The sequence below is a fragment of the Aulonocara sp. 'chitande type north' Nkhata Bay genome, linkage group LG6 (assembly GCF_057382095.1).
Source record: "Aulonocara sp. 'chitande type north' Nkhata Bay isolate Kocher_YH1m ecotype deep benthic linkage group LG6, A_spYH_male_GT1.1, whole genome shotgun sequence".
Taxonomy (NCBI): domain Eukaryota; kingdom Metazoa; phylum Chordata; class Actinopteri; order Cichliformes; family Cichlidae; genus Aulonocara; species Aulonocara sp. 'chitande type north' Nkhata Bay.
The window spans coordinates 39,500,400-39,511,573 of NC_141349.1; the positions used below are offsets into that span (position 1 = coordinate 39,500,400).

General features: G+C 39.5%; 1 protein-coding gene across 3 annotated transcripts in view; it reads right to left on the reverse strand.

Moving 5' to 3' along the window:
• The window catches only part of LOC147328485 (testis-expressed protein 2-like), a 33,942-nt gene that overhangs the window by 22,376 nt on the left and 392 nt on the right, over positions 1 to 11,174 (reverse strand). For 2 of the 3 annotated variants that reach the window (XM_086296886.1, XM_086296884.1), the window contains exon 2: positions 10,824 to 10,915. The gene's annotated coding sequence lies outside the window, so the exon portion shown is untranslated. Of the gene's footprint in view, positions 1 to 5,883; positions 6,146 to 10,823; positions 10,916 to 11,174 lie in introns of those variants that run through there. The other variant, XM_086296885.1, reaches the window with a different exon arrangement.

Here is an 11,174-nt window from a genome sequence, read left to right on the forward strand (position 1 = left end):
AAAAAAATACTGGTCGTAGCAAGTGGTACCCCTAGGCCTCAAGGGCTGGTGTTCTGCAAGTTTTAGATGTGTGCTTGATCCAGCACAGCTGATGTAAATGGGTAAATTACCTCCTCAACATGTCTTGAAGTTCCCCAGAGGCCTGGTAATGAACCAATCATTTGACTCATCATTCGATGCTGACCCAGGGTGATATCTAAAACCTGCAGGACACTGGCCCTTGAGGCCTGGAGTTCCCCATCCCTGACCAAAGGTTTCAATTACAAAATCCTAAGTGACTTCCTTCTTCTTTATCGCATTCAAAAGATTTTATGGAAACTTGACCTCCGACCTTGACGTCTCTGAGATTTGAACTAGTCTGATATTTTTAGCAGACGCAGCTATGGCGTCGATTTGAAAGTCCTAAGTCACTTCATTCTCGAGCTCTCCCATTCACAAACCTTGGTTTTCAGGCTGCCCGCCCACTTGGCAGAGTGTTATCAACACTCCGTGAACCTTTTATGGGTCAGGGGTAAAAAAAAAAAAAAGCAGAAGCCACACACCAGTTAAAATAGTACAAGTAACAAATACTGAAGGATCATTATAAATTCAAGAGAAAAGAAAAACATGCCAAATTTATAACATTGCATTAGCATATATAAAACAGTAGCCCAGCAAATCCACATTGACATATCAAAAGTTTAAAACTTAAGGCGATGAAAGAAAAAGGCAAAAAGTCTACCTCGCCGCTCTGTCCTGGAAACTCATTAGTGATCAGCGACGTTACAATCCAAAATGTTTCAGTTGAAGAAACCTGTTACATGGTTCAGTGTCACTTTTAGAGTGACTGCTTTAAAAGAGGTTGGGGTCCAATGATCAGCTTGATTGTAATGTATAAGAAATACATTTCTTCATTTTGTATGAATATTTGAGTGATAGGCTGAGATTTTACTCAATTTCTGACACAGAAAAGGACAGCTGCAGAAACCACAGACTGTTCTTATCTGTGACTGTGCGGTCGTGTCAACAAGCTGAAGGTTACATGGGTATCCACACTGGGCTTTAGGTTTAACTTTCAATGACAAAATTGACATAATTCGGACTCTTAAAGGACGCCTAAATATTCACAGAAGCACATACTATCACATTGGTGTGGGAGGATCAGGAGGGCCTGCATTTGAATATAACCTGCATTTGAATATAACCTGCATTTGTATAGCGCTTTACTTAGTCCCTAAGGACCCCAAAACGCTTTACACTACATTCAGTCATTCACCCATTCACACACACACATTCACACACTGGTGATGGCAAGCTACATTGTAGCCACACCTGCCCTGGGGCGCACTGACAGAGGTGAGGCTGCTGGACACTAGTCCAACTTTATTCAGCAAAGCATCTCAAACAGTGGGTGGGTGGGGTTTCTGTGCACGTCTACCTGAGATGCACTAATCAGGGACATGTGCTGTCACTGACATCATACAGATTTGAGAGTAAAAACAAACCAATAAGTCTTTAAAATGGTGCGTTTGGAGCACTCTAAAGCCTGAGCTCTTGGTTTCCACAAACACCTTTTTGTTTCAAAACATTGGCTTGTTTAATATGGGCTTTTACAAAAGTTATTTCTCTAAAATGAGGCCATCTTTGTTTCCAAAGCACAAAAGTGGGGCATGGGAATAACAACACAAATAGCAAAAATCTTTCTCTAAACATCAACATGGAGTCATTCCAAGTGCTGGAGACAAACAATAGCAGCCCAACAAAACAGAAACTGTTCTGAAGAATGTTGAGGAACTGGTGCGACAGGCACGGACTGAAATGTTAGGCACTGGTATCACTGCAGGTACCAGCCCTCTCCGAGCACTCCTCGGCCAGCTAAAGTCACTGAAATCACACAACCAGCATAAAGCAATGAGAAAATACGATTATGCCATTGATATCTGAAGGTCAGTGTGCTCTTTTATCCTGCACAGTCGGGATAAACACAAACTACCAACCGTGATCATATTCTGCTCAGGCCTCACTCGTCACTGCTGTAAAACTGGTGATGAGCGAGGCTCCTTTAAATTCTAATGCTACAGTCGGAAAGGTGAACGAGCCTCACTCATTGGCCCTGATTAAAACCGAGAAATCAGTAGTGTGTGAAATATGACGTCCATAAATTATATCTGATTTCACCCTCTGCTAAACTCCTTCCAGGTGCAAAGTTTCTGATGCCACTTTATCAGAGAGTAAGTGCCATGCTTTGAAAATATATACCATAAACACTATAAAGGTTAGTATGACTGTGGTTGTGATTACTACTCATGCAGTGTGCAATCATAATGCATGATGAAACTGAAGAGGCAAGTTTCTGATCCCCAAATTAAAAGTATATTAACTACAGTTTTAATTTGGTTATTTATATATTCCATCAGACACTTGGGAATTTACATAGCACCTCTAAGTGACCCATTCACACAGAATTTGTGTGCACATTAAGGGCTTTAGTCATTTCACCATTAACCCAACATGCAAATCTGTAGAAACCACACATGTACAGGAAGAACAATGTTTGAAGCCTAAACCTTTTTTTCTGAGGCAGTATTGCTAAGCAGTGCACATTTAATGTTAACTTATCCTGCACACCAGCTCCACAGGACGTCAGGGTTAGACTGGCTAATAAAAGGGTCCCATTTAAACAGTTTGTTTTACGATTATATTTTTAAGCAGGTAGAATCAAATGCTCCAAAGGTCTAAGCTTTATAACGACAGTATAATAAAACTTCAGTATATAGCTTCAATATATATCAGTTAAGCTGTGCACACAAGACTGCCAAGCTTTTAATATGTGAGTAACAACCTTTTATAACTACAGAAAGTACAACTAGCTTACATTTTCCCATCTTTCTTTGCAAATATGCAGGCATTTTTATGACAGTTGGCACGCAATAGTTTGGTGTTATGGATCAATAGAGTGAAAGAGCACGAAGACTCATGAAGAGCATGTGACGTTCCGTCTATCGAGACTAGGAAGTTAAAAAAAAGAAAGAAAAAAAAGCCTGTTTTCAGCAACAAACAGAGAGAAAGGCAAAGAACAAGGCCAACAGCAGGTTTTCAGAGCACAGTGACCCCGGCGTTACACAACCACATCTACCCAGACAAATCACTATTCTCATGATTCACAAACAAAGCACTTCAAATCCAATTTATACTTGCTCCTATGCATTTCAAACCCTGCCAGTTGTTCCTGCTAAATAATGCACTCCTCACTTAACTGCTTAAGCTCATCAACAAGCCCTCATTATTTTTTGAATGAGCTTCTTGGCAGCAGCGGTGACAAAACGGTAACAGATCCGCCTCTCTGCTCCAGTCACAGAGACTCGTTCAGCTACAGCCCCAACTCCCAGGAGACATGTCACCTTTTATTCTTTCAGAATAAACTAAACAACATTTGTGACCTACAGCACTTTAAGTAGTTTTAAAGCTTTTGCTGCTCTTAACCTTTTTTAGCTACTAAGCAATAGCCCTGAAGCAGCGAGTCACACAGGCAGTTCTTCCTGTAAAAAGCGAGACACTTATTAGAGTAGGAGGATTACCGTTTTATTGCTGAAGAAGAAAACCACATCATGTTTTGTGCAAATGCCATTAAGGCAAAGGACTCTTTTCATAAGGCCCTGACCTAGTGCTTAGTTTCTGAGAAAACTGATTAAGTAATAATGGCATAGGTCTCCTCAGGATTCAGCACAAACTCTTGTCAAATGTCAACATAATATTTTAATAAATTTTGTCAAATTATGACTGAAAAACGGATCATTTCTCAGAGTTTAAGATCATTTTAAAGCTTAAAAAGCATCCCTGAGGAGTCCCCCCCCCCATCTGTAAACTGGGACTGTGGGTTTTTCCTGCTTCTGATTCCATCCACCACAACTGTAAAAGGCAGCTAATCTGTCTGCAGTAATTACATTTCATGCTACTCAATGCAGTTCCATAACAGTGAGCTTCTGAGGCCCACGTGAGACATCAAACGTTGCTGAGAAGCCACTTCACAAGTATTACAGATTGCACAGCTGCACATTTAATCAATAAAACACTGATGATTTTAAATGATTTCCAACATTTGATGCAATTAATAGAAAATGTAAAATAATGTGGTAAAAAAGAAGAACATTTTCCCTCTGAGCAGACACTTTAATTGTTGCCCACTTGCACAGTGAACAGAAATAAAAACTTTAGCAAAAGCTGGGAATGCTGTAATCGTATATTTTTCAGTGCTGTTCAAAGCAATAGGAATTAGGCAAAGCAGGTCCCAGCCAAACTGTGATGACAAAAGACCACATTGTGAAACTGTGAGAGAAGCTCATTGGAGACTGAAATAGCAAATGACTGCTTGAAACTGCAAAGGAGTGGCTTTAATCTTATGAAGCTGTGCTGCTCCTCTGGGCTGACATTAAAACTGTAAATAAATTCACAGATTCTCAGAAATCTCTCTGATTTTTGCTTTCATACAATCTGTTGCCTGCAGCTTTGTGAATTTGCCTCAGTTCCAAGAGAGAAATATTTTTAGAAAAGCTATATTTAAACACCTCCCCGCCCCCTACCTTGCCCGTGTCTCTCTCCTCTGATAACAGAGGTGATTATTATGATGGCAACAGTGAACTGAGTGTTCAGTACTGTGCAAGCAGAGCACAAGTGAGGCAGAGCCTGAAATCACAGATGGCTGATAGTGTGACACATTCTCCTGATGTCCCAGTAATGGCCATTATTCCAGTAAGGGAGCGGCACCTGTTTAAGGCGTCTGCTGGCACCTGCATCAAAGATGACGGAGCTTACAAAAGGTTCCTGGCTTTACTACAGGAAAGAGCTAGTTTATCTTTTTTTTGTAAAGTATTAGGGCTACGTTAAGAAAAAACTATTATCGATCACTTCAAAAATCAAGTCAAAATTTTGAGATTAAATTTGTAATTCTAATTCATTGTGGTGATGAGTATGTGGATGTTGAACACATGATGCAGAAAGCCGAGTCTGCTCAAAAAACAAACAACAAAAAATAAATAAAAAAATAAAAAAAAACTTTCACTAACTCGTCAAAACAAGGCATTTTGCAGGGGGTATTGCAAATGTGGCAGTTTGTCTTGAAACAACAACGGTAATCTCCACGCTCCCCATTTCAACCTTTTTTCCCCAGAATAATATTTTGACTTTTCTTTAACTTTGAATCTCAAAGTTTTGACTTTGTTCCCAAAATAATCAACTTAATGTTTATGTTAATGTGGCCCTAATACTCTGTCATACAGTATGGTTGCCCTGCCATGGAAACTACTGATCACTCTTATCTACTGAAGTCTCAATGGACTTGTATAAAAATCAACAAATCACACCCCTATCTGGAATTCTTTAAGCTCAACAAAGCCTTGGAAATTGATCTGATAACAGAAAAAAAAAATAAGTTGCCTGTAACAGCACACTCACATGTGACAATGGGCTCGGCTTATTGCCTTTTACATTGTTGTAAAGATTACAAACTATTACAAATCTGGGCCACGGTTCATGGAGAAACACTGGTTTCCTTTAACAGAGGCCTTCACTCACTCATTGTTTAACTGAGCAAGCTGTAAATCACAATGAGAGAGTGTACCCTGTGTAAAACTGCCCCACATAGCCTAAGTACAATAATTTCATGTCAATAATTTTGTCATATTAACTCCCAATCATCTGTCTTCAAGGCTTTGTAGGTACAAATGCCACCAATAAACTTCCTGCCACTTGGCAGCTGTCTTGGAGCACATCGGGGTAGTTATTTTGTGTATGATACATAAATTATTTTTAATTCTGGTGAGGGCCAGGACATAAACATGTATGAAGAAAAATCAATCACAAGCCAAACACAGAAAACCAAAACAAAAAATGATAAGGTTTGCTTACCTTTCTGCCAAAAAAACTTTTTTTCTTCCTAAAACTTTATTTCATTTCATTCAGAGAGTGTCTGCTTCTTTTTACCTTTTAAATTTTTTTTTTTTTTTTAATAAAACTAAGTGTGTCTACATCTCAGCTGAATAAAAATCTGATGTAAGAAAAATAAAAAAACAAATATTCCTGATGATCGAAAAATAGATTTGGTCTGCTGAGAACCTGGAAGACAAGAAAGTGTCTCAAAGCTATGAACAGGTGTCGAGTCACCAGGGTGCAGGTACATATGAGCAGCACATGCTCTTTGTCTCACAGTGAAAAATGAATAAGTCAAACTCTATTAGAGGAGCAACACTAAGGAGGTGATAAAGACACACAGCCACTACCTGTTCTACTGCATTACAACAGCATCAGAACATGTTTGGCTCGGAAAGTAAAACATCCACAACACAAACTAGTTGGTGTGTGTTTTACCAGTCGGTACAGAATTCTGTTTGGGCATACATGTGGAAAAGGCTTCCATTTTGAACGGCTTTCATTCGGCAGTTTTATTTGTGACATGCTTTCTGAGACAGGAAATGAAAACGTGATCCAAATCATTTAGATATGCTGCAGACACACTCAAACCCTAAGCCTCGTTCTGTCGCTCACAGGTGTTACGGCAGCTTTTACTTCTCCTTTGGTTGCCAAAATGACACCTTTCTCTCTGCATCCTTTCAACCACATCCTGTCCTTTAGTTTCAGCACTTTCAGCATGAATTCTTCCTACAGGTGCTGTCTGTGCAGCCGAGGTCTGAGTGGCTTTTAATGTGTTTGCTGACATATGCCAAATCAGGCTTAGGATACAAAGTACCTTACTTCATACCATGTAGGCTTCAAAAACAAACAAAAAACAAAACGCCACAGGTTGTGGCTCTGGATGCTTCTCTCAGGTTTACGTTCGACATGTCTGCTATTCAGGCCACCGTTATTACTTATTCAGTAATTCACTCATCCAAGTGATTTATTGAAGAAGTCACTTGGACGAGTAGCCAGATGTTTCCCCCACAGGAAACGCTACGTTCAGATGAACCGAATAAACTTTTTGAGTTATTAAATTTAGCTAAAATTAAACTAAAACTAAAAGGCAGAGTGAAAAGAAACAAAAAATAGAGTTTAGAGAGATGAAAAGTAACCAAACAATTAATCTGTAGTCACAAAATGAATGAAAATAAAGAAAAAATGTCTTTAGTTTTAATCTTTTACATAAAGCATTAAGAGGCTTTGATGCACATATTTATTGAGAACATAAGCATGAATGACCTAACTGACTGCCTTGACAAAATACTTTATAATACTTACATTCTGAAATTCTTCTTAAATCATACAAGTACATCCCATACCAACTACCAATAAAATAAAAAAGCTTCAATTACATAAAATTTTCTAATAAAAAAAACTAAAATGAAATGAGAAATACCAATTTTGAAAATTAACTGAAATTAATTTAATCAGAAAAAAACCCCTATATTAATTCTGATTCAGACACGACCATATCCGTTACATATATCCTTACCAGAAACAAATACAATAAAAAACATTTCTGAGAATGACAGCCTACATCAGACCAAACTTTTCGTGTGTTAAAACCAAAATGTTTTACATCTATCTTATTCTTTAGCTACATCTAGAATGGGTTCACTTTCTTATACAGACATATGAACATTATAACATGACCACAAAAATCAACATAAACATTACGACTACAGAGTTAACTGATTTGCATAAATGCCTAAATACCCGACCAGGAAGAGAGACCATAACGTTCACTTTTTTTGCCACCTTGAAACAGGCTTAACTGAAGTCAGCAGGAGTCTGGCTGCATTACTCGAGCTCTTTTAGAACAGCCTCATGCAAATCTTAAAGTCAAATTCCTCTGTGAATTACCGTGAATAACTGGCTCAACAACACAGCTAACTGCTACGCTTTATTTAAGATCTACTATGAGACAATGTGGCAGTTAAGGAACAACCTGCAAAAGAGAACAATGCAAGTTTAAAGAAGTGGAAGCCTAAAGAAGATAGCATTATTGGATTACTTGCATTAAACCTGAAACTGAACATGTGTTTAAAGGAAAAGAAACGTGTTCTGGTGTGCGGGCTTTTACCACAGCCTGTGGGTATTGCTTTGAATAGAATTTCACGAAGCAGCAGCTTTAGTCATCTAAAAATAATGACTACATGACTTGAAGCTTCTTGAGCACCAAAACAATAAGCTCCATGAAGCGGTTTGGATGACAACAAGTGAATTCTTATTCCTTATAACACTATGCAGCACTAGTGTTTCTTTTAGTATGAGCAATGGCTACTTGACAAAAGTAGTATTGTTCAATATAACCTATAGAGACCACTGAGAGGAGCATAGACTTTATACAAAAGATGGAAGTAAGTTTCTTGTCTAAAAAGTGAAGTCAATGCATTTTTGCACTCTTCAGGTTGCATAAAGTAGTTAATTTGAACAGAAGTTTACAGCCTTTTTGTCTACTTTACCATGTGACTGGGAAGTTACTGTGGTATCACTCAGTTTCTGAACCTGAGCCACCTCGCCTTGTCAAAACGCTAAAATCAAGGCAAGAAAATGGTCATATTGAGGCTAACCAAGGAGTGACATAACGATGAGCTACATACGTTTTTATATACAGTGGGGCAAAAAAGTATTTAGTCAGCCACCGATTGTGCAAGTTCCCCCACCTAAAATGATGACAGAGGTCAGTAATTTGCACCAGAGGTACACTTCAACTGTGAGAGACAGAATGTGAAAAAAAAAAAATCCATGAATCCACATGGTAGGATTTGTAAAGAGTTTATTCGTAAATCAGGGTGGAAAATAAGTATTTGTTCAATAACAAAAATACAACTCAATACTTTGTAACATAACCTTTGTTGGCAATAACAGAGGTCAAACGTTTACTATAGGTCTTTACCAGGTTTGCACACACAGTAGCTGGTATTTTGGCCCATTCCTCCATGCAGATCTTCTCGAGAGCAGTGATGTTTTGGGGCTGTCGCCGAGCAACACGGACTTTCAACTCCCGCCACAGATTTTCTATGGGGTTGAGGTCTGGAGACTGGCTAGGCCACTCCAGGACTTTCAAATGCTTCTTACGGAGCCACTCCTTTGTTGCCCGGGCGGTGTGTTTTGGATCATTGTCATGTTGGAAGACCCAGCCTCGTTTCATCTTCAAAGTTCTCACTGATGGAAGGAGGTTTTGGCTCAAAATCTCACGATACATGGCCCCATTCATTCTGTCCTTAACACGGATCAGTCGTCCTGTCCCCTTGGCAGAAAAACAGCCCCATAGCATGATGTTTCCACCCCCATGCTTCACAGTAGGTATGGTGTTCTTGGGATGCAACTCAGTATTCTTCTTCCTCCAAACACGACGAGTTGAGTTTATACCAAAAAGTTCTACTTTGGTTTCATCTGACCACATGACATTCTCCCAATCCTCTGCTGTATCATCCATGTGCTCTCTGGCAAACTTCAGACGGGCCTGGACATGCACTGGCTTCAGCAGCGGAACACGTCTGGCACTGCGGGATTTGATTCCCTGCCGTTGTAGTGTGTTACTGATGGTGACCTTTGTTACTTTGGTCCCAGCTCTCTGCAGGTCATTCACCAGGTGCCCCCGTGTGGTTCTGGGATCTTTGCTCACCGTTCTCATGATCATTTTGACCCCACGGAATGAGATCTTGCGTGGAGCCCCAGATCGAGGGAGGTTATCAGTGGTCTTGTATGTCTTCCATTTTCTGATGATTGCTCCCACAGTTGATTTTTTCACACCAAGCTGCTTGCCTATTGTAGATTCAGTCTTCCCAGGCTGGTGCAGGTCTACAATACTTTTCCTGGTGTCCTTCGAAAGCTCTTTGGTCTTGGCCATGGCGGAGTTTGGAGTCTGACTGTTTGAGGCTGTGGACAGGTGTCTTTTATACAGATGATGAGTTCAAACAGGTGCCATTCATACAGGTAACGAGTGGGGGACAGAAAAGCTTCTTACAGAAGACGTTACAGGTCTGTGAGAGCCAGAGATTTTCCTTGTTTGAGGTGACCAAATACTTATTTTCCACCCTAATTTACGAATAAATTCTTTACAAATCCTACCATGTGGATTCATGGATTTTTTTTTTCACATTCTGTCTCTCACAGTTGAAGTGTACCTCTGGTGCAAATTACTGACCTCTGTCATCATTTTAGGTGGGGGAACTTGCACAATCGGTGGCTGACTAAATACTTTTTTGCCCCACTGTAGTGTCTATGGTGATGAGTAAACCAGTTAAATGAGAAGAAAAGATGCACTGCAAGTCTAAGAAATTATTTTTAAATATAACCTTAAGTCAGTATGTGCAAAACAAAAATAAATAAATAAATCAAACCAAACAAAATAAAACCCAAGAAAAATGGTAAAACTCAACTTTAACTATCTGCGTTTAAAAGCATTTGCTGAAATGTAAATTTAAAGTCAGAGCTTCAGAAGGGAGCCTTGGGCTCATCTCTTTTATTTGTATGTTCGAATATAAGACTCCATGCTTGTGCAAGGCTTTTAAGGACCACGGTGCTACCAATCATCTGGTTTTGTGACAACATGTTCAGTTTTGTGAATGACAAAGCTGGGAATCCCGGCACTTTAATCCTATGTGGTAAGACAAACACACGTTTCCACTTTATCTTCAGGTCACCAATACCTGAGGCCTGCTTCTAACTCAGAGGTTTTATCTGATCCCTATTCTGTGAATGCCAGCTGTTCTGTAGTACTACTCAGTTCTTCACCACTCAGAGCTATGTTTGTCCTTCCTATCCTCCACACGCACTCTCTCTTAAGCTTTCCTCTTTCCATCTAGACTTTGGCCCCACTGAGGTCATTTGTAGCTCAGGAAACCGATCAATAATCAGTCCAAATTTACTGGCTAAGTGCTTACCTTGTATCCTCAGTGCCATTCAATCCAGCCTGGGACTTGCATCTGCCTAGAGCAGAGTCAAGTATCACATGTCCATGGTGCTCATGGGGCTTCTGAGAAACACAAGAATTAAAGGGCCAAAGATAATTATGGCTGTAAAAAATATAAACACAGAGACCTAAAATATAAAGGGAGTGTGTTCTTCGTAGCTCAGCGTTTAGCTGGTAGCCATTTGTGGATGGAATATAACCATATGGCAAAATATAGGCTTTGACAGTAGGAGTTAGCATGAGGATGATACTGGGAGGTGCTATATGGACTAATATGGGTACTAACGTGGTCATAATATTAATTATGATCTTACACGGACCA